Here is a 23,812-nt window from a genome sequence, read left to right as displayed (position 1 = left end):
GACCAACTGTAGTTACTGACAGTGGGTTTCTGAAGTGATCCTGAGTCCATGTGGTGATATCCTTTACACACTGATGCCGCTTTTTGATGCAGTACAGCCTGAGGGATCGAAGGTCACGGGTTAGCTGCTTACGTGCAGTGTTTTTTCCAGATTCTCTGAACCCTTTGATGATATTACGGACCGTAGATGGTGAAATCCCTAAATTCCTTGCAATAGCTGGTTGAGAAAGGTTTTTCTTAAACTGTTCAACAATTTGCTCACGCATTTGTTGAGAAAGTGGTGACCCTCGCCCCATCCTTGTTTGTGAATGACTGAGCATTTCCTGGAATCTACTTTTATACCCAATCATGGCACCCACCTGTTCCCAATTTGCCTGTTCACCTGTGGGATGTTCCAAATAAGTGTTTGATGAGCATTCCTCAACTTTATCAGTATTTATTGCCACCTTTCCCAACTTCTTTGTCACGTGTTGCTGGCATCAAATTCTAAAGTTAATGATTATTTGCTAAATGTATCAGTTTGAACATCAAATATGTGGTCTTTGTAGCATATTCAACTGAATATGGGTTGAAAATGATTTGCAAATCATTGTATTCCGTTTATATTTACATCTAACACAATTTCCTAACTCATATGGAAACGGGGTTTGTAGAATCCTTATGAAAGACAAGAACACATATGAGTTGTTTTTTTTTTGCATTTTAATTTGTAGTGTTCGGCCTGTTATAGGTGGCGAGAAATGGTGCTAATGCACTGTTAAAAGTGATTTTGGCCTTGAGTCAGAAAGACAATTGTTGTTAAGTTCACAGAACAAATTGCCCATCACAACTAAGAAAGAAGAGGTATGACAACTTCAACTACAAAAAGTGGGAAAAACTCATTAAAACCCATAATATTAAGTTCAGTTAACTTCAAAAGGTAAGTCTAGGTGGGTCTTTCAATCAACACATTCGCTAGAAATGTTGAACCTTGAAAATCTGATCAAATAAGTTCAACCAACATCTTTTTTAGTTCTCTTACGTACTGTTTTTTTTTTTCCAGTTTTTCTATTCAACATGTTCGAAAAGGAGCAGGAAGAAGCAGAGCTTATTTAATCCTACCCCTTTTCCTTTACATAGCAGTTGCTAAAACTTTTGTTCACTTCCTGTTCTCAATTTATTCACAATATACTCCATAAATAATAACATTAAAAATAAATACATAAATAACTATTAGTGAAGTAAGATATATTGCATATGGTGAGATAAATAAGATTATCTAGGAAATGAATGGATGGATGAAATAAATTCCGAATGTTCATCATGGTTCTTCTTCTTTGTACTTTGTAGACACTTTAAGTTTGAATAGTTTCCTGAAGTGGATCATATTAGCACATTGTTTGATTTCTTTACTCAATCCCTTCCACAATTTAATTCCACATACTGATATACTGAAGGTCTTAAGTGTTAAATAAATTTTTTCTCAAAATGTCATTTTTATTAAAACGCGTTTTGTAGCAATTCCAACTTTGACCACAGCTTCAGTTGTTATGTGGAGTGGCACTTTCAATCATTTTCAGCAGACTGCATTTCACATTTATGAACCCCCGGGGGCCAAATTAATCCCTTCCTACTGTATACTTACAGCATTTATAAAAAAAAATACGAGAGGTATTTAGATGGTTTTTTTTAGAGTATTTGATAGGCAGAAGACAGCGACTCTCATTGACTCCATTGTTAGCATACATTTATTTACGAATTATAATGCATAAAAAAGGAACAACTTATGTGTTCTTGTTTTACATAAGGATTGTGAACGATAGGCAAAATTACCCCAAAAGTGCTGTTCCCCTTTAAAATAAAATACAATAAAAAATATATATTGTAGAGGTTGCCCTCTAGTGGGTTCCTCGGATCACCACACACTGCCACGAGAGCCCGCTTTCAGGGTACAACACTGTTTTATTTTTTATCAATGTTGAGAGCCGTTTGCTTTCCAGCAAAATGTATTTTTCTTTGTCCGTGTCGCTCTCTCTCTCTGGCTCCCACTGCAACTCCAACCCTGTGTCTCGTCCCGGCTGCTGCTAATAAAGGCGACAGGTGATTAGATAACAAGGCCCACCTGGGCCATCCACTCACCTGTCGCTGTCTTCGAGGCCGGTCCTTGCACACCACGTTCCGCGGCAGGCCTGCAAGCCACGCCCCTCTCCACAAATATATGCATATAGATACCTACTCAGTGGCCTAGTGGTTAGAGTGTCCGCCCTGAGTTCGGTAGGTTGTGAGTTCAAACCCCGGCCGAGTCATACCAAAGACTATAAAAATGGGACCCGTTACCTCCCTGCTTGGCACTCAGCATCAAGGGTTGGAATTGGGGGCTAAATCACCAAAAATGATTCCCGGGCGCGACACCGCTGCTGCCCACTGCTCCCCTCACCTCCCAGGGGGTGAACAAGGGGATGGGTCGAATGCAGCTAGTGTGTGTGACAATCATTGGTACTTTAACTTAACTTTATATTAGTGGTTCTTAACCTGGGTTCGATCGAGTCGGCCTCAGGGGTTCGGCAGAGCCTCCGCCACGGAGGTATAGACACATCCGACTTATCGTGTAAATAAAAACTTCTCCCTATCAGCGTATTATGGATACCCCCAAACAATGTTCCCTCTAATTTTCCATCTGATTTGCAGGTTGTTTGATTGATCGATTGAAACCTTTACTAGCATATTGCAAAGGAAGAGAATACATTATATGAAACAGTACCGTTTACACAGTACAGTACATATTCCGTACAATTGACCACTAAATGGTAACACCCGAATAAGTTTTTCAACTTGTTTAAGTCGGCGTCCACGTTAATCAAATCATGGTAATGTGTGTAAGGTGTGTCATTTGTTGTGAGTTCATGCACTGTGTTGGTTTTGTTCTTTGAACAAGGTGATGTTCATGCACGGTTCATTTTGTGCACCAGTAAAAAAAACATATGACTTTTTCTAGAATTTGAAAAAAAATAAATACATGTATTTTTCACTAAAGAAGGGTTCGGTGAATGCGCATATGAAACTGGTGGGGTTCGGTACCTCCAACAAGGTTAAGAACCACTGCTTTAGATTTAAAAAAATAAAAAAATAAATACAAATAAAATAATATTTATATTACCCCAAATTACCCCAAAAGTGTAATACAAAATACACAAAAATAAAATAAATATATATATATAATAAACTTTTTTTTTTTTTTAAAATATATTTTATTTAAAACATTTTTTACAACAAAAATCCCCCAGATATTTGTGAAAATAGAGGACTGTCCCTGGTGTCGTTTCATAGGTGCACCCCCCACTAATACATTTCCTTCACACAGAAATGGGTTATACACTATTTTAGGTCAACATGTCAATATTAGATATATTATACATAACATTATATCATGTCATTCATCGGTTTAGTGGTGGGGGGGCGATCTGCTTCGTTCTCCTCCTCTGCCATCCATTATTCAACTTGCAACCAAACAGTGGAGGCTGAGTGCTCAGTGACGTCACCCGGCAGGAGGAAGAGGAGGAGGAGGAGGAAGAGGAGGCCAGTGACAGTGTTGGATGTGACCGGCGAGAGGGCAGCAGACGCCGGGGAGGCGAGCTCGTTTTTTCCGCTGGAATACTCGGACTCGTACGTGTTTCACTGGAGGTAAAAAAAAAAAAATTAAAAAAAAATCACCCTTTTTGCTATGTTTTCGGCGCGTTTAACAATCTTCTATCTTGTTGTGATAATATATTTTTTTTTATCTTGTGATTTGAATCTTTTATCTTGGGTTTTGTCTGCCGGACGTTGGAAAAGTGGTGCTTAGTTTTGTTACCGAATAGCTCGAGTCTTTTCCAACTTTTGTTGCGCAAGGTGGACTCGGCTGTCGACTTTTGTCGAAAAACATAGTTTTAAAATAAGTAAATTATATTTTAAACCTCAATGTGTACTTTGCGAGTAAATGTGAACGTTCGTAAACAAGCACAGAATCATGTGGATGTCAACAATACATTCCCATGTCTCCTGTTTATCGTCTGTTTATTGGCGTCTTGAAAGATGATATTCATGCATTTAATTAGAAAATAACGGTATATATGCTGGCAAGTGTGACACAGGGAGGTAATCTCATTTTCACCCCTCTAAACCTCCTCTTCATCGTCCTACTATATTGTCATATTGCTGCGTTAATCTTGGCTCAAATTCAGGCAGAGGTGGTACAATCCTGACCATGCGCCAAAATTGTATTTTTTCTTTATTTACAGCAATATGCTGTAAAGAAAACCATAAAATGTATTGTCATTTTTATTAATTTGATGGGTACACACTAGTGTTGTAACAATACCAATATTTTAGTACCGGTACTAAAATGATTTTGATACTTTTTGGTACTTTTCTAAATGAAGGGGACCACAAAAAAATTGCATTATTGGCTTTATTTTACCAAAAAATCTTACAGTACATTAAACACATGTTTCTTATTGCAGTTAAGTCCTTAAATAAAATAGTGAACATACTAGACAACTTGTCTTTTAGTAGTAAGTAAACAAACAAAGGCTCCTAATTAGTCTGCTGACGTATGCAGTAACATATTGTGTCATTTATCATTCTATTATTTTGTCAACATCATGAGGGACAAACTGTAAACATTTATTATCAATCTACTTGTTTATTTACTGTTAATATCTGCTTATTTTTTGTTTTAACATGTTATACCTACACTTCTGTTAAAATGTAATAATCACTTATTATTCTCTTCTTTGATTACTTTACATTAGTTTTGGATGATACCACACATTTAGGTATCGATCCGATACCAAGTAGTTACAGGATCATACATTGGTCATAATTCAAAGTCCTCATGTGTCCAGGGACATATTTCCTGAGTTTATAAACATAATATACATTTAAAAAAAACGAAAGAAGATGTTGTGATGTCAAAAAAATATCGACGTAATCATAGTAGTATCGACTAGATACTGTACTTGATATCATTACGGTGGATGTCAAGCTATTTTTTTGTCAACATCATGAGGGACAAACTGTACAAATGGATTATTAATCTACTTGTTTATTTACTGTTAATATCTGCTTATTTTTTGTTTTAACATGTTATTTCTACACTTCTGTTAAAATGTAATAATCACTTATTTTTCTCTTCTTTGATTACTTTACATTAGTTTTGGATGATACCACACATTTAGGTATCGATCCGATACCAAGTAGTTACAGGATCATACATTGGTCATAATTCAAAGTCCTCATGTGTCCAGGGACATATTTCCTGAGTTTATAAACATAATATACATTTTAAAAAAACGAAAGAAGATGTTGTGATGTCAAAAAAATATCGACGTAATCATAGTAGTATCGACTAGATACTGTACTTGATATCATTACGGTGGATGTCAGGCTATTTTTTTGTCAACATCATGAGGGACAAACTGTACAAATGGATTATTAATCTACTTGTTTATTTACTGTTAATATCTGCTTATTTTTTGTTTTAACATGTTATTTCTACACTTCTGTTAAAATGTAATAATCACTTATTATTCTCTTCTTTGATTACTTTACATTAGTTTTGGATGATACCACACATTTAGGTATCGATCCGATACCAAGTAGTTACAGGATCATACATTGGTCATAATTCAAAGTCCTCATGTGTCCAGGGACATATTTCCTGAGTTTATAAACATAATATACATTTAAAAAAAACGAAAGAAGATGTTGTGATGTCAAAAAAATATCGACGTAATCATAGTAGCATCGACTAGATACTGTACTTGATATCATTACGGTGGATGTCAGGCTATTTTTTTGTCAACATCATGAGGGACAAACTGTACAAATGGATTATTAATCTACTTGTTTATTTACTGTTAATATCTGCTTATTTTCTGTTTTAACATGTTTTATCTACACTTCTGTTAAAATGTTATAATCACTTGTTCTTCTCTTCTTTGATACTTTACATTAGTTTTGGATGATACCACACATTTAGGTATCGGTCCGATACCAAGTAGCTACAGGATCATACATTGGTCATATTCAAAGTCCTCATGTGTCCAGGGACATATTTCCTGAGTTTATAAACATAATATACATTTGAAAAAACCCGAAAGAAGCCAAAAAACATCAACGTAATCATAGTATTATCGACTAGATACATGCCTGTGCTTGATATCATTACGGTGGATGTCAGGTGTAGAGCCACCAATGGCATTTGTTTAAGTCCTTAAATAAAATAGTGAACATACAAGACAACTTGTCTTTTAGTAGTAAGTAAACAAACAAAGGCTTCTAATTATTCTGCTGACGAATATGATATAACATATTGTATCATTTATCATTCTATTATTTTGTCAACATTATGAGGGACAAACTGTAAAAATTGATTATTAATCTACTTATTTACTGTTAATATCTGCTTATTTTCTGTTTTAACATGATCTTTGTACATTTCTGTTAAAATGTAATAATCACTTATTCTTCTCTTCTTTAATGCTTTACATTAGTTTTGGATGATACCACACATTTAGGCATCGATCCGATACCAAGTAGTTACAGGATCATACATTGGTCATAATTCAAAGTCCTCATGTGTCCAGGGACATATTTCCTGAGTTTATAAACATAATATACATTTTAAAAAAACGAAAGAAGATGTTGTGATGTCAAAAAAATATCGACGTAATCATAGTAGTATCGACTAGATACGTGCCTGTACTTGATATCATTACGGTGGATGTCAGGTGTAGATCCACCAATGGCATTTGTTTACATTTTGATGCCAGTGAACTACGGAGTGTACTAACAACCTCCCCCCACCACATCCCACCTCCCTGGATTGTAAATAATCAAATGTAAATAATCAAATGTATATACTTGTTCTTATGCTTTCTGAGCTCACTATGTTCACTGCTCGCTATACATATCCTACCAAGTCAGACCTACACTGTTACAATGTCCATTTCTCAGATGATATAATTGTTGATGACTGAAGTGCTGATATCAACCAAACTTAACCCCCCCGCCCCAACCCCTTCCACATCCCACCCCCCGGAGTGTAAATAATGTAAACAATTCAATGTATATACTCTGATGATTAACTTGTGTGATGACTGTATTTTGCTGATAGTATATATTTGTACCATGAATTGATTGACGTGGACCCCGACTTAAACAAGTTGAAAAACGTATTCGGGTGTTACCATTTAGTGGTCAATTGTACGGAATATGTACTGTACTTTGCAATCTACTAATAAAAGTCTCAATCAATAGTGGAATATGTTTAGCTATTCCTCGTCCTGCAGGGATGATACTTATAAGAAACTTACTTTATTCGTCGCCATGGAGGCGAGTATTAGTGATTTAGAAGTAGCTAAAACACTGCCGACGGCGGATGGATGTTAGCCGCTAGCTAGCTAGCCATGTCTTAAAGCACCTCTTCCTGAGGGTGTTTCAGTGTTATAACTTCACCTTTATCGTTTGTTTTTAAGCCAAAATTCGTCCGTTCTCCCTTTTTTGTCTACACACTGTGTCTGCTTGTAAGTACTCCGTGATTGTGCGCTGCCGAACATGCTCCTCTGCTCGTAAAACCAGCAATGTCACAACGTGACTTTGACGCGGGCACGTTTCAGAGAAGGTATAGTACCGAAAATGATTAATTAGTATGGCGGTACTATACTAATACCGGTATACCGTACAACCCTAGTACACACTAAAAAATGCTGGGTTATTTTATTAACCCAATTTATGAGTTGCGAGTATTGGGTTAAATTTTGGAGTTATTTTTATGAAGAGCAATCCATGTTTTGGGGTTTTAAGGGTATTATTTTAACTACATTTCTGGGTTTTCAAAACGATCAACCATTTTTGGGTGAAAGGCTTTTTTCTATTAAAAAGGTACTTTTTTCTTCAAGGGAATTTTATTAAGTGAAGTGAAGTGAAGTGAATTATATTTATATAGCGCTTTTCTCTAGTGACTCAAAGCGCTTTACATAGTGAAACCCAATATCTAAGTTACATTTAAACCAGTGTGGGTGGCACCGGGAGCAGGTGGGTAAAGTGTCTTGCCCAAGGACACAACGGCAGTAACTAGGATGGCGGAAGCGGGGATCGAACCTGCAACCCTCAAGTTGCTGGCACGGCCGCTCTACCAACCGAGCTATACCACCATTAAGGATTAATCTCATTAACATTATTTACTATCGCACATCTTATGTACATGAACATATTTGAGCATGCTGTATAGCAGTGTTTTTCAACCTTTTTTGAGCCAAGGCATATTTTTTTCATTGAAAAAATGCAGAAGCACACCGCCAGCAAAAAATAATTAAATATGAAGCTCGGCAGCCGATATTGACAGTAAAAAGTTGTTTTCGCAAGTGTTGGATATGAATTCAGACCACAACTAACAATGCATCACTATAGCTCTTGTCTCAAAGTACTGTCACGACCTGTCACATCACGCCGCGACTCAATTAGAGGTTTTTTTGTGTTTTCCTGTGTGCAGTGTTTTATTTCTTGTCTTTTGGTGGCTTTTCCTGTTTTGTTGGTATTTTCCTGTAGCAGTTTCATTTCTCCCCTGAGCGCTATTCCACACACCTGCTTTGTATTAGCAATCAAGAATATTTAAGTTGTTTTTATACTTCTTTGTGTGGACATTGTTGATTGTCATGTCATGTGCGGATGTACTTTGTGTAAGTCTTTGCTGTCGTCCAGCATTCTGTTTTTGTTTACTTTGTAGCCAGTTCAGTTTTAGTTGTGTTCTGCATAGCCATCCCTAAGCTTTAATGCCTTTTCTTAGGGGCACTCGCCTTTTGTTTATTTTTGGTTTAAGCATTAGACACCTTTTTACCTCCCGCTGTTGTCTGCATATTGTGATCACGACAAACCATCGTTGTCTCACACGACGTGTTCCCGACATCTACAAAGCAATTAGCCACCAGCTGCCACCTACTGATATTGAGGAGAATAACATGGTTACTCTGCCAAGCTCTAGACAACACCCACACTCAACAACAGCACATTATTTGCAGATTATAATTACTGGTTTGCAAAAAATATTTTTAACCTAAATTGGTGAAACTACATAATCTCCCACGGCACACCTGACAACTATGACCATAAACGGCAATTCTTGTATAAAAAAAAAATTCAATCTTTTGAGTATATTTTAATGGAATAAAAATAATTTTGATCAGTAGTTGGGAAGGAGTAGGACAAACCAGCAGTACAATTTATAATTTTTACCCAACTATTGGGTAAAAGTAGCGCAACCCATTAGTTGGGTTTGGAATAACCCAACATTGTAGTGATCATAACTCAGCTTTTGTGTTAAATAAATTCAACCCAATATTTGGGTTATGAATCAACCAACATTGAGTTAGCATAACTCAACTTTTGGGTTAAATAATTTAACCCAATAGTTTGGTTGGGAATAACCCAACATTATGTTATCATAATTCAACTTTTTGGTTAAATAATTCAACGCAAAAGTTGGGTTGAAAAAATTAACCCAAAATGTTGAGTTAAAAAAACTCAAATAAGGGGTTCGTCCTTTTCTGAACCAGCAGTTGGGTTAAAATTGGGCTATTTTTTAACCGAACATTTTTGTGTGTGTAGTTTGCCGTAAAATCATAAGTCAAGCAGATATTGAAGTATTCATTTTTATTTAGACAAAAAACGTTTGGAAAGTATGATAATATACTGTAATATTTGTTGCAATAAAGGATACTATTAAAGTTTAAAAGGCATGCAATTTCAAGCAGTACATGTATTTTTTTCGGTCAAAATGACAAAAATCCATTACATTTAGTGAGAAAATATGAAGTACTTTATTGACACATCCTTTCCAGGTGTTTGCGGGCCAGATAACATGTTGTTGTGGGCTAGATCTGGCCCCCAGGCCTTGAGTTTGACACCTGTGGTCTAAGCGCTTGCACAAGAGAATAATGGGCTCATAGCTTGTGTGGTGGGGCCACTTTTGCTTGAGACACTCATAGATGATTTTGAAGCAGCCTTCAAGCGCTCTGTGGACTAACAATGTCCACATGTTGTCACCACCATGATTTATTACATTTTAAATGCCAGCCTGCCCTATCTGCAATGTTACTCTGACACGGAGAAAACGTTTTTTTTAAATAAACATGACATGTTTGTAATGCTTTTTTGGGGTAACTCCTTTTAGTTGACCTTGTACAAGTCAATCAGTACCGTCATGAAACTCTACCTGATACTATGCAAACTTCTAATACATTCTTCAATCAATCAATCAATCTATTATCAGTAGTCAGAAAAGGTTGAAAACGAAGCTAACACTACTAGCTGTGTTCACTTACCGGAGACAAAATGTTCACAGCACAGTCTGGAGTGTTCTGTAGAAGTCCAGTGATCCCTCCGTATCGCAGAAATCCACTTGTTACGGCGGTCAACGTTATGCACCAAGTAGCGGGAAAAAACGCGAGTCGATCTGTTTCTTCGGTAGTTGCTTCAAGTCTTTCCGGTGCACTTCTGTCGATATAGGATAGGATAGGATAGGACTTTATTGTCATTGCACAAGTACAATGAAACTATGTTCAGCGGCTGATGATACAAAACAGAAGTCATCGTCATAGACCCACTAGCTGCGGAAGCTCGCTCTCCAACCTACTAAACAGACTCAATAACTCCATGGTGATGTTTTGGTGCATTTACGAAACTGATACATTAAAAAAAAGAATGCCATTATAAGTTATTCGCTAATGCTAATGCCGCTGGCTTCATCACTTTGTGATAGCGCGTACAAATATGCATGAAAACACTCCAACAGACATCACACATGGGACGGTTTAGTAGGTATAAATTGTAGAGATGTCCAATAATGGCTTTTTTGCCGATATCTGATATTCCGATATTGCCAATAATTACAGATTCCGATATCAACCGATACCGATATATACAGTTGTGGAATTAACACATTGTTATGCCTAATTTTGTTGTGATGCCCCGCTGGATGCATTAAACAATGTAACAAGGTTTTCCAAAATAAATCAACTCAAGTTATGGAAAAAAATGCCAACATGGCACTGCCATATTTATTATTGAAGTCACAAAGTGCATTATTTTTTTCAACATGCCTCAAAACAGCAGCTTGGAATTTGGGTCATGAGCATGAGCAGGTTGAGGTGGGGGGGGAGTGGGGGGCAGTGGGGGGGTCTATATTGTAGCGTCCCGGAAGAGTTAGTGCTGCAAGGGGTTCTGGGTATTAGTTCTGTTGTGTTTATGTTGTGTTACGGTGCGGATGTTCTCCCGAAATGTGTTTGTCATTCTTGTTTGGTGTGGGTTCACAGTGTGGCGCATATTTGTAACAGTGTTAAAGTTGTTTATACGGTCACCCTCAGTGTGACCTGTATGGCTGTTGACCAAGTATGGCTTGCATTCACTTGTGTGTGTGTGTGAAAAGCCGTAGATATTATGTGATTGGGCCGGCACGCAAAGGCAGTGCCTTTAAGGTTTATCTGTACTTCTCCCTACGTCCGTGTACACAGCGGTGTTTTAAAAAGTCATAAATTTTACTTTTTGAAACCGATACCGATAATTTCCGATATTGCATTTTAAAGCATTTATCGGCCGATAATATCGGCAGTCCGATATTATCGGACATCTCTATTTTCAACTTGCAGAACCTGTAGCGAGCAAACTCGTCCAAAAAATGGCGCCATAGCACAAACAATAACACACCTTTTCCGTGTCTCTGTCAGTGCAATATGAAAACTATTGGTTGAATACAAAACATTATGGCCGTTAGCAAAGACAAATCCATAAATCCGTCCCACCGTTTCATAAGCCGCAGGGCTCATAGGGTTGGAGAAAAATAGCGGCTTATATTATGAAAAATTTAAATCGATTCTTAAAAGTCTGTCTACTTTTTGTAGCTGTGCGTATGAAAATAAAGCGACTAAAAAAATAATAGTAAACAAGTTGGCTGCCGCATACCATCTTGAACATGACTGACATGCACCTTCCTTCCATCATGTGTTGTCCACAATCTTCTGGCACACATTTTTTAAAATATGAGACAGAATTCTCCCTCATTCTAGGTTCATGCAACACATGTTAAATGTTAATATCTACGCACTGGTAAAATGCAGAGGTAGGCACTTGCTGATGATTTACTCTACAGTACACGCAGAGGCCGTGTTTAATTTACTTCCTGTAGTAACTGTGGTCACTGTGGCCACCCATGCATCACTTTGAGGGAGTTGTTTTAGCACGCCGCCATCAATCTTACTACTTTTACATGCTGACATATTTGTGAAGGTGTCTGCAACTTCCCCATTTCCCTGCACAACATTTTTGTAAATCATTTTAAAATGACTCACTGTAGTCACAGAATGTTACCTAAATGTCAAATGGTTTCATTTGTAAACAACCCAATGAGACTGAAGGCAAAAGCTACTTTATATACATAATTTCCATCCATCCATCCATTTTCTACCGCTTGTCCCGTTTTGGGGTTGTACACTTAAAATGAGAGTAATGCTCTGATTTTACTGTCGCTGTTAGGGAATTTTGTCTGTGGTTCACAATCAATGTAAGACAAGAACACATACTGTATGTTTTTCTTTGTTATATGCATTCTAAATCATAAATAAACACAAACAAAAGTCAGCTAACAATAGAGAAAAAGGGATTCGCTCTATTCCGGCTACAAAGCGCTATAAAAACATCTAAAAGCTTCCGTCATCATTTTATATACAAGATGTAAGTATATGTAATGTAGTTACAGGCACATTTTTATGTATTTTGTTCATTTATAGCATACACGGACGTATTAATTTCACAGATGCATCACAACTAGAGATGTCCGATAATATGGGACTGCCGATATTATCGGCCGATAAATGCTTTAAAATGCAATATCGGAAATTATCGGTATCGGTTTCAAAAAGTTACATTTATGACTTTTTAAAACGCCGCTGTACGGAGTGGTACACGGACGTAGGGAGAAGTACAGAGCGCCAATAAACCTTAAAGGCACTGCCTTTGCGTGCCGGCCCAATCACATAATATCTACGGCTTTTCACACACACAAGTGAATGCCCAGCATACAGGTCACACTGAGGGTGACCGTATAAACAAGTTTAACACTGTTACAAATATGCACCACACTGTGAACCCACACCAAACAAGAATGACAAACACATTTCGGGAGAACATCAGCACCGTAACACAACATAAACACAACAGAACAAATACCCAGAACCCCTTGCAGCACTAACTCTTCCGGGACGCTACAATATACACCCCCCGCTACCCACAAACCCTGCACCTCCAACCTCGCCCACCTCAACCTCCTCATGCTCTCTCAAGGAGAGCATGTCCCAAATTCCAAGCTGCTGTTTTGAGGCATGTTAAAAAAAATAATGCACTTTGTGACTTCAATAATAAATATGGCAGTGCCATGTTGGCATTTTCCCCATAACTTGAGTTGATTTATTTTGGAAAACCTTGTTACATTGTTTAATGCATCCAGCGGGGCATCACAACAAAATGAGGCATAATAGTGTGTTAATTCCACGACTGTATATATCGGTATCGGTTGATATCGGAATTGGTAATTAAGAGTTGGACAATATTGGAATATCGGATATCGGCAAAAAAGCCATTTTCGGACTTGTCTAATCACAACGTTCGCTTTTACATTCAGTAACAACAACACTACTACTCATGGCAGACTTCATGAAAGACAACAAAGATAACTTAGGGACAAATGATTATCCAAATCGACATTGAGGTTTTTATTGCCGTATTTTCCGTACTATAGTTCTGCACCCACTAAATTTTAGAAGAAAAAAACATTTTTTCCATATTTTAGCCGCACACACAGACATATTTCGTAAAATGTTTATTAACACACCTTAATTGTTTCCAAACGGTGCCTGTAACACGGCAGTAAAACGGCTGACCAAACAAAACAGAGGTCATCGTCATTTACCCACTAGCTGCGGAAGCTAGCTCTCCAATCAGCTAAACCGACTCAATAGCTCCTCGTGGACGTTTTGGTGAATTTACTGAGGAGTTTGTGAAGCTGAAACAACACGAAAATAATTCCTTTGTAAGTTTATAATACTAAACCCAGACACTCGTAAATGTGTCGGCATACTAGCTAATGCGCTAGCGTCATTACGTCACAATAGCACGTACAAATATGCATCAAAAACACTCTTACAGACATCGCACATGGGACGGTTTAGTAAGTAAGAGTTGATTTTGTTAAATAGTAAAACTCACAAACGTTGCATGGAGAGATGACTGTAAGAATCCTTTCGAGTAAAAACGCTATGGATGCTTATTTCCGGTTTACAGAATTAAAACAGGAAGTACATTTTGCAACCCGCAATACCTGCAGTGAGCGAACTTGTCCAAAAGGTGGCGCCATAGCACAATGTTTGTGATTACGGTGGTACTTGGTGAAACAGTTCGAGAACCATTGATGTAGACAAAAGCTTGCATAATGCCAAATATTTTTTAAAGTAATTTATTGCATATTATTGTAATGTGTGGCAAGTCTAAAAGTAAGTTATCCTTCTTCACTTTTGTAATTTTCGCAGTTTTATGCTTTTATATATATGAAATATAAAAATCGCAAATTGAATCGCAATTGCAATTTTGGAGGGAAAAATCTAATTTTTTTTTTTTTTTTCCAAAATCGTGCAGCCCTTATGTAGAATCTTATCTTAGCCTGGATATAAGGAGGATGTTCGACAAGTTTTAGATGTTGTGTATGTGCTGAGCAAGCATCCGTTGCTTTCGGTCTCCCCTAGAGGGGGGGGGGGGGGGGGGGGGGGGGGGGGGTTACCCACATATGCGGTCCTCTCCAAGGTTTCTCATAGTCATTCACCGACGTCCCACTGGGGTGAGTTTTTCCTTGCCCGTATGTGGGCTCTGTACCGAGGATGTCGTTGTGGCTTGTACAGCCCTTTGAGACACCTGTGATTTAGGGCTATATAAATAAACATTGATTGATTGATTGATTGATTGAAGATAAATAAACTACCAATATATTAAAACAATCACTTACTGCAGTGTTTCGCACACATTCATTTATTTGTGGTGGCCCGCCACGAAAGAATTAAGGCCGCGACAAATAGATTTTTATTTTTTTAATTTATTTTTGTACTTTTTATTTTTTTGTCCTGTCCAGCTTCTCAGGCAAATCATATAGTTGATGTAGATGCCCATATCGGCTGTTCAGATTTACTTTACAAAAGAGAAGTGTAGGATCAAGATTTTTGGAGCTCTTTTTTCAGTGGATCAGATGTTTGATGAAGCTTTGTGTCTATCTACCACCACTACTGTTTTCTGTTTATTTGTTACTGACTGTGGCAGGACACCTCTGCCTCTGTTTCACTTTATGTTGCTGGTAAATAATATGGTTGTAGTAGTAGGCTAAAGTTAAATTATTTAGTATGCACTAATTAAAGGGGCAGAGCTTCAAGAGACATTTTAGCTTTTATATTTTTATAAGATATATTTTTTGTAAGAACCAAAATTAATAAATATATTTCAGTGAATAATTATAATAATAATAATTGTTCAAATCTGTATATAAATATCTACATAAAGTGTTGTAATTATATTGTAAAATGGATGGATGGATGGACGTTTAAAACAAAACTGTTATTATTAATTAGTAAGTATACATTTTTTGAGCCTTTTTAGAGAAAATCATATCATTGTAGTCAATTATGCAAATTACTCGATGATGTCATGGTGGCCACGCCCATAGCTACGCCCCCACCGCCACAGGTATCTTGGCAGTTTATGGGAAACACTGTACTGTACAATGTCTTCTCCCACTGGGATGCCAACTGATCGGTTTTTATATCTTCCCGTTTAGATGAAGAATTAATCATAATCATCACGAAAGGTTGAAAAAAAATATAAATTTTCGTGTCTTTCTCGCCATCTCCAGGAATAAGTTGGATGTCAAAGTTAACTTGTTGTCGTTTTATGTCCACATTCTTCTACCATCCGGGTGAGAGGCATGATTTATAATCTTGAATTAACTCTCACCAACTCAGAGACAATGCAGCAGCTCATTGGTTCGATATATCAATATAGCTGCATAAGCTTTATTGCTCTGTGATCAAAATAAACCATCTGTGTAGCACTTATAATAAGAAATATCGCTTCTACTTGGTCATTATTCAGGTCATGAGATGTAAATGGAGTATCGTTGGCCGTTTTTTTGGGTGTTTTAGAGGGTTTTATGGGCGATATAGAGTACTCTCATCAGCTGCATTGTTAGCCTCATCATACTTGCCTTATATCACAACAAGTTAGAATACATAACAAAGTCAAACATATTATTTCTTGACTGTCTTACATAGGGATTGTGAATGATAGGCAACGTTTAAACAAATGTTGGCTGGTTTAGTTATTTAAAAAAAAAACACACAACCACTTTATTAAACATACTGTTAAATAAATAGCTTGCTGATGATGCCATTTGAATAAGTGTTTTCATTCAATTGTCCGTTTTCTGTACCACACACTAGTCGTCATTTCTGCTCTTGTGTGAGCTACAATAGACATTTACTCTTAAGAAATAATTAAAATGTTCTGAACAGTAATACTGACAATTTTAGAACGTTCATATCCAAGGTTGGCAGGTCTGCAGTTATCACTTTGTTGAATCAGACATTCAAGCCCATTGAGAGCATTTCTTCACGTTTCAATGCAATATCTTGACACATTGAAATGTTAAGTGAATCTTATTAAATTCCTATTCATTGAATGTAATTTAAGGCATTTTCTTCAGCATGCAGACTTTGTTTTTTTTCTCCTCAATCTAGTCACTTACAAATATTATCTTTCTTAAAGTAAGGATGGGTACTTTTTATAGACACCGAACAAATTCTGTTGGAACTACCAAGTACCGACTAGGGATGTAACCACTGTATTTTTCGGACTATAAGGCATAATTAAAATCCTTTCATTTTCTCAAAACTCGACAGTGCGCCTTATAACCCGGTGCGCCTAATGTACGGAATGTACAGGACGTTTTTTTTTGGTTTATTTGGGTAAGCACGCCATTTATGTCAAAATTGTATGGCTTCAAACTCCACATTTTGCAGCTTCGAGTCCCTTTCACCTCACGTCTCACTCTTCCTTCGTGCTGGCTTCTAGAAGCAGTAGTTCATCCTCTATATATTCAGATTCAAAAAGATAAGGTTGAGAATCCTCATTTGTCCATAAATAGTCGTCTTTGTTGTTTTTTTCCTTTTTTTATTTTTTGTTTAGTTTTTTTAACGAATCTGCCTTTATTAAAGAGTAGGAACACACAGTTGCCAGAAGTTGGAAGTGCTCTGCTATGGAAACAGAAATAAATGCGGAATAAATTAGTTCCGGCAATTATTAAAATGACCAAAATACGGTAAATATTGTACATATTGCATATTGTTATGAATGTGTCTGTTACTACATTATATATATATATATATATATATATATATATGTGTATGTGTATGTATATATATATATATATATATATATATATATATATATATATATATATATATATATATATATATATATATATATATATATATATATATATATATATATATATAGATATATATTAAAGTTAAAGTGTGGAAAAATTATTCTCTGCATTTGACCCATCACCCTTGATCACCCCCCTGGGAGGTGAGGGGAGCAGTGAGCAGCAGCAGTGGCCGCGCCCGGGACTAATTTTTGGTGATTTAACCCCCAATTCCAACCCTTGATGCTGAGTGCCAATATGTGTATATGTGTGTGTGTATATATATATATATATATATTTATATACATATGTGTATATGTGTGTGTGTATATATATATATATATTTATATATATATATATATATATATATATATATATATATATATATATATATATATATATATATATATATATATATATATATATATATATATATATATATATATATATATATAACTTAGACTTAGACTTCCTTTTTATTGTCATTCAAATTTGAACTTTACAGTGCAGATAAGAATGAAATTTAGTTGCATTAGCAACGAAATATAGTATATATATATATATATATATATATATATATATATATATATATATATATATATATATATATATATATATATATATATATATATATATATATATATATATATATATATATATATATATACAGTGGGGCAAAAAAGTATTTAGTCAGCCACCCATTGACAATCAATGGGTGGCTGACTAAATACTTTTTTGCCCCACTGTATATATATATATATATATATATATATATATATATATATATATATATATAATATAAGTATATATCCATCCATCCATTTTCTACCGCTTGTCCCTTTTGAGGTCGCGGGGGGTGCTGGAGCCTATCTCAGCTGCATTCAGGCGGAAGGCGGGGTACACCCGGGACAAGTCGCCACCTCATCACAGGGCCAACACAGTATATATATATATATATATATATATATATATATATATATATATATATATATATATATATATATATATATATATATATATATATTTATATAAATATATATATATACATGATACAGTGTGTATATAAAACGTTAATGGAGGGTTTTTAAGTTGTTTTAGAGGGCTTTGAGGGCTACAACGGTGACTCCCTTCAGACACATTTTCCAAGAGATTTTTTATCATCTTTAAAATCCGGGGAAAAAAAGACGTGCGTTCTTGTCTCATAATGATTGTGAACGATAGGCAATATTCCAAAAAGTTTAGTTAAAGGCACACACATGCACACACTGCTCTCATAAACATATCTCAACTGCATATGCCATATATATGTATATATATATTTTTTTTAACTAACGCATTAATTACTTTCCCTAGTAAGGATAAAGAGTAATTCTATTAGTAATTACATTACTTATTTGGTTATGTATGGAGTAACAACAATTCATTACTTTTAGTAATTTTTCAGAACACTGGTTGTAACAGTATTACGTAAACATTTTGCACATTTTGTTTAAAATACCGACTTGTATCGTATACCGCGATACAGCCTAAAGATACCGGGATATCAGTTTTGGTCCGTATCGCCCAGCCCTACTTTCTCTATTTAGTCAAGTTTGATGTCTTCTTGGCGTTGAGCCTCACAAACTGTGGTTTAGCCTCCTAAACCATCTAGTGGTTTTCTCCTAAAGACGGACTGACCAATTTGACGATGAAACGTTTTAGATGGAAGACCGCCTTAGATATTGCTACTTCTGGGATATGAGGGCTCATGTTATGCTTGCTTAACAAGTTAATGCAAAGGCTTCATCCCTCAATAAGGTCATACAGCGACTGATAACATTGTTCCTACGAACCCATGTTCACCATTTCTCCAAAGCGCAATCTTTCCATCTAAAGTGGTTTGATGTCAGATTACTGAAGTTGAAGTGTGTTCAATTCTCTGCACGGTGGCAAACATGAAAGAGCGCTTAATCCACTAAGACACTGCATTTGTTACTTGTGGATAATTAAAACGGCAAGATTAGGGGGCGGCTGATGACATGCCTTTCTCAGTGTTGTCACGATTGTGTCAAAACAAAAAGGCTTTAAATACGTTAAGCGCCCGCCAGTGTCTTAAGTCAAGATAATTAATATTTCCGTGCTGCCTGCCTGATGTCTTAACTTGTCATCTGAAATATGCTGTGTGGCACAATCAATTGTCAAGGGCAGTGCTGACACCCCAAGAAAAGCAGCGAAAGAGCGCCATCGGGAAGCAGTAGCAAAGTCAGCACTGAGCGTTTTGGCCACTGACTTTGTGTTTCAGCCTTTGATGCATAATACCATCCCCGTGCAGGTTTGAGCCGACTCCTTGATTTCCTGTGCGTTGAACAAAGAGGTTGATTACATTTACCAGACCTGTATTGTCTGCTAAACCAAGAAGAAAGCACAGTTTAAAACTGAATATCTGTCATTTTAACCACCATGACATTGTTGTCTGAACAGGAATTTTCTGTTGTTTGATTGAAGGCTGAGGCTTTGTGTCAGACGGCTTGCAGCCCAGACTTTGGTCATTTTCCAAGACCCCCCTTAAAGGCCTACTGAAACCCACTACTACCAACCACGCAGTCTGATAGTTTATACATCAATGATGAAATCTTAGCATTGCAACACATGCCAATACGGCCGGGTTAATTTATAAAGTGCAATTTTAAATTTCCCGCTAAACTTCCGGTTGAAAACGTCTCGGTATGATGACGTTTGCGCGTGACGTCATGGAGTGAACGAAAGTATTCGGACCCCATTGGATCCAATACAAAAAGCTCTGTTTTCATCCCAAAATTCCACAGTATTCTGGACATCTGTGTTGGTGAATCTTTTGCAATTTGTTTAATGAACAATGAAGACTGCAAAGAAGAAAGCTGTAGGTGGGATCGGTGTATTAGTGGCGGACTACAGCAACACAACCAGGAGGACTTTGAGATGGATAGCAGACGCGCTAGCCGGCGACCTCACCTTGACTTCCTCTGTCTTCGGGCCGCCGACCGCATCTATGATCGGGTGAAGTCCTTCGTCGCTCCGTCGATCGCTGGAACGCAGGTGAGCACGGGTGTTGATGAGCAGATGAGGGCTGGCTGGCGTAGGTGGATAGCTAATGTTTTAGCATAGCTCTGTCGAGGTCCCGTAGCTAAGTTAGCTTCAATGGCGTCGTTAGCAACAGCATTGTTAAGCTTCGCCAGCCTGGAAAGCATTAACCGTGTAGTTACATGTCCATGGTTTAATAGTATTGTTGATCTTCTGTCTATCCTTCCAGTCAGGGGCTTATTTCTTTTGTTTCTATCTGCATTCAAGCACGATGCTATCACGTTAGCTCCGTAGCTAAAGAGCTTCGCCGATGTATTGTCGTGGAGATAAAAGTCACTGTGAATGTCCATTTCGCGTTCTCGACTCTCATTTTCAAGAGGATATAGTATCCAAGGTGGTTTAAAATACAAATCCGTGATCCACAATAGAAAAAGGAGAAAGTGTGGAATCCAATGAACCCTTGTACCTAAGTTACGGTCAGAGCGAAAAAAAGATACGTCCTGCACTGCACTCTAGTCCTTCACTCTCACGTTCCTCGTAATCGTCGTTTTCTCGGTCCGAATCGCTCTCGCTGCATTGTAAACAATGGGGAAATGTGAGGAGCCGTCCAACCTGTGACGTCACGCTACTTCCGGTACAGGCAAGGCTTTTTTTATCAGCGACCAAAAGTTGCGAACTTTTATCGTCGATGTTCTCTACTAAATCCTTTCCGCAAAAATATGGCAATATCGCGAAATGATCAAGTATGACACATAGAATGGATCTGCTATCCCCGTTTAAATAAAACAAAATCATTTCAGTAGGCCTTTAATGTTAGAGAGCTAAGTGGTGTGTCATTGAAAAATTACTGGTAACATACTATACAGTACCGTATTTTCCGCACTATAAGGCGCACCTAAAAACCAAAAATTTTCTCAAAAGCTGACAATGCGCCTTATAATCCGGTGCGCCTTATATATGGACCAATATTAAGCCACAACAAACTTAAAATTAATTTTCATAAAGTTAAGTCTCGCAACTACGGTAAACAGCCGCCAACTTATTTTTCCCCGTAGAAGAAGAAGCGCTTCTTCTTCTACGGTAAGCAGCCGCCCTCGTAGAAGAAGAAACGCTCGGTGCATGCTGGGATGTGACGTTTCATTTCCATTTGTTTGTTTATGTAAAGACCCCAAAATGGCTTACGACGCAGAGTTCAAACTCAAGGCGATCAGTCACGCAGTAGAACACGGGAATAGAGCAGCCGGGTGGATTGACAAAAGAACTCCAGCCGCTGGATATTGGTGTCAACAGGGCATTCAAAGGTAGACTGCGAACTGCGTGGGAACAGTGGATGACAGAAGGCGAACACACGTTCACCAAGACAGGGAGACAGCGCCGGACGACATACGCCACTATCTGCCAGTGGATCGTAAATGCCTGGGCTGATATATCAGTCTCAACTGTGGTCCGAGCTTTCAGGAAGGCAGGAATTGTCACTGAACTGCTGGACAACGGCAGCGACACTGACTCCATTAATGACTTCGACGAGACGGAGCCGGGCATTTTGGATGCCGTGTTTGCCCAGCTATTTAATTCGGACCCTGAAGAAGAAGAATTCGAAAGATTTGCGCATGAGGAATAACTTCAGAAAGTGAGCTTTAAATGTTTATTTTGTGTGTTGTTTTGTGTGACATTAACGTTTGAGCAACGTTGAGTTATTGATATTGTTATTGCTCTGCACTATTTTGAGTGTTACTATTTTGTGATTGCACGTTTGATTTACCGTAACACGAGTAAATCAGCTGTTTATTCATTTTGGGAGTGAACAGAGTTGTTAGAACGCTGGTTTGTAATATATTAATAAAGTTTGACTGACTTATCTGACTGTTTTGTTGACATTCCCTTTAGCGCAGCTCCATCTAATGGATGCATAGGTGCGCCTTATAATCCGGTGCGCTTTATATGTGAACAAAGTTTTGAAATATGCCATTCATTGAAGGTGCGCCTTATAATCCGGTGCGCCTTATAGTGTGGAAAATACGGTAGTTTAATCGAAGCCCAGGGAGAAATATAATCTTAGAGAAAAATGTCATTTAAAACATTTGTACGCACGTACAACACTTAAGACTTTCAGTATATCAGTATGTGGAATTAAAGGCCTACTGAAAGCCACTACTACCGACCACGCAGTCTGATAGTTTATATATCAATGATGAAATCTTAACATTGCAACACATGCCAATACGGCCGGGTTAACTTATAAAGTGCAATTTTAAATTTCCCACTGAACTTCCGGTTGAAAAACTCCTTTGGATATGACGTATGGGCGTGACGTCACGACGGCAACGAAAGTATTCGTACCCAATGTGTCACCATACAAAAAGCTCTGTTTTCATCGAACAATTCCACAGTATTCTGGACATCTGTGTTGGTGAATCTTTTGCAATTTGTTTAATGAACAATGGAGATTGCAAAGAAGAAAGTTGTAGGTGGGATCGGTGTACTAGCGGCTGGCTGTAGCAACACATCAAGGAGTACTTACTCCGGTTGCTAAGTTAGCTTCAGCGTCGTTAGCAACAGCATTGTTAAGCTTTGCCAGGCTGAGAATTATTAACCGTGTAGTTACATGTCCATGGTTTAATAGTATTGTTGATCTTCTGTCTATCCTTCCAGTCAGGGATTTATTTATTTTGTTTCTATCTGCATTGGAGCCAGATGCTATCACGTTAGCTCAGTAGCTAAAGAGCTTCGCTGATGTATTGTCGTGGAGATAAAAGTCACTGTGAATGTCCATTTCGCGTTCTCGACTCTCATTTTCAAGAGGATATAGTATCCGAGGTGGTTTAAAATACAAATCCGGGATACACAATAGAAAAAGGAGAGTGTGTGGAATCCAATGAGATCTTGTACCTAAGTTACGGTCAGAGCGAAAAAAGATACACCCTGCACCGCCTCTCTAGTTCTTCACTCTAACGTTCCTCATCCACAAATCTTTCATCCTCGCTCAAATTAATGGGGTAATCGTCGCTTTCTCGGTCCGAATCTCTCTCGCGCCATTGTAAACAACGGGGAATCCTACCTCCTTTGACGTCACGCTACTTCCGGTACAGGCAAGGCTTTTTTTAATCAGCGACCAAAAGTTGCGAACTTTATCGTGGTTGTTCTATACTAAATCCTTTCAGCAAAAATATGGCAATATCGCGAAATGATCAAGTATGACACATAGAATGGATCTGCTATCCCCGTTTAAATAAAAAAAAAAAAT

At 37.4% G+C, this 23,812-nt stretch overlaps 2 protein-coding genes across 5 annotated transcripts in view; one reads left to right on the top strand and one right to left on the bottom strand.

Annotated features, from left to right (window-relative positions):
- Positions 1–3,520: 3,520 nt before the first annotated feature.
- The window catches only part of LOC133663245 (PTB domain-containing engulfment adapter protein 1-like), a 165,047-nt gene continuing 144,755 nt past the window's right edge, over positions 3,521–23,812 (top strand). For all 4 annotated transcript variants that reach the window (XM_062067574.1, XM_062067571.1, XM_062067577.1 and 1 more), the window contains exon 1: positions 3,521–3,659. The gene's annotated coding sequence lies outside the window, so the exon portion shown is untranslated. The remainder of the gene's footprint in view (positions 3,660–23,812) is intronic.
- LOC133663244 (uncharacterized) overlaps positions 10,377–23,812 on the bottom strand; it is a 139,017-nt gene continuing 125,581 nt past the window's right edge. The window contains exon 3 of the transcript XR_009828272.1: positions 10,377–10,511. The gene's annotated coding sequence lies outside the window, so the exon portion shown is untranslated. The remainder of the gene's footprint in view (positions 10,512–23,812) is intronic.

This window comes from Entelurus aequoreus, linkage group LG13, assembly GCF_033978785.1.
Source record: "Entelurus aequoreus isolate RoL-2023_Sb linkage group LG13, RoL_Eaeq_v1.1, whole genome shotgun sequence".
In the NCBI taxonomy this organism is placed as follows: Eukaryota; Metazoa; Chordata; class Actinopteri; order Syngnathiformes; family Syngnathidae; genus Entelurus; species Entelurus aequoreus.
This window is presented reverse-complemented; position numbering and strand designations above follow the sequence as displayed.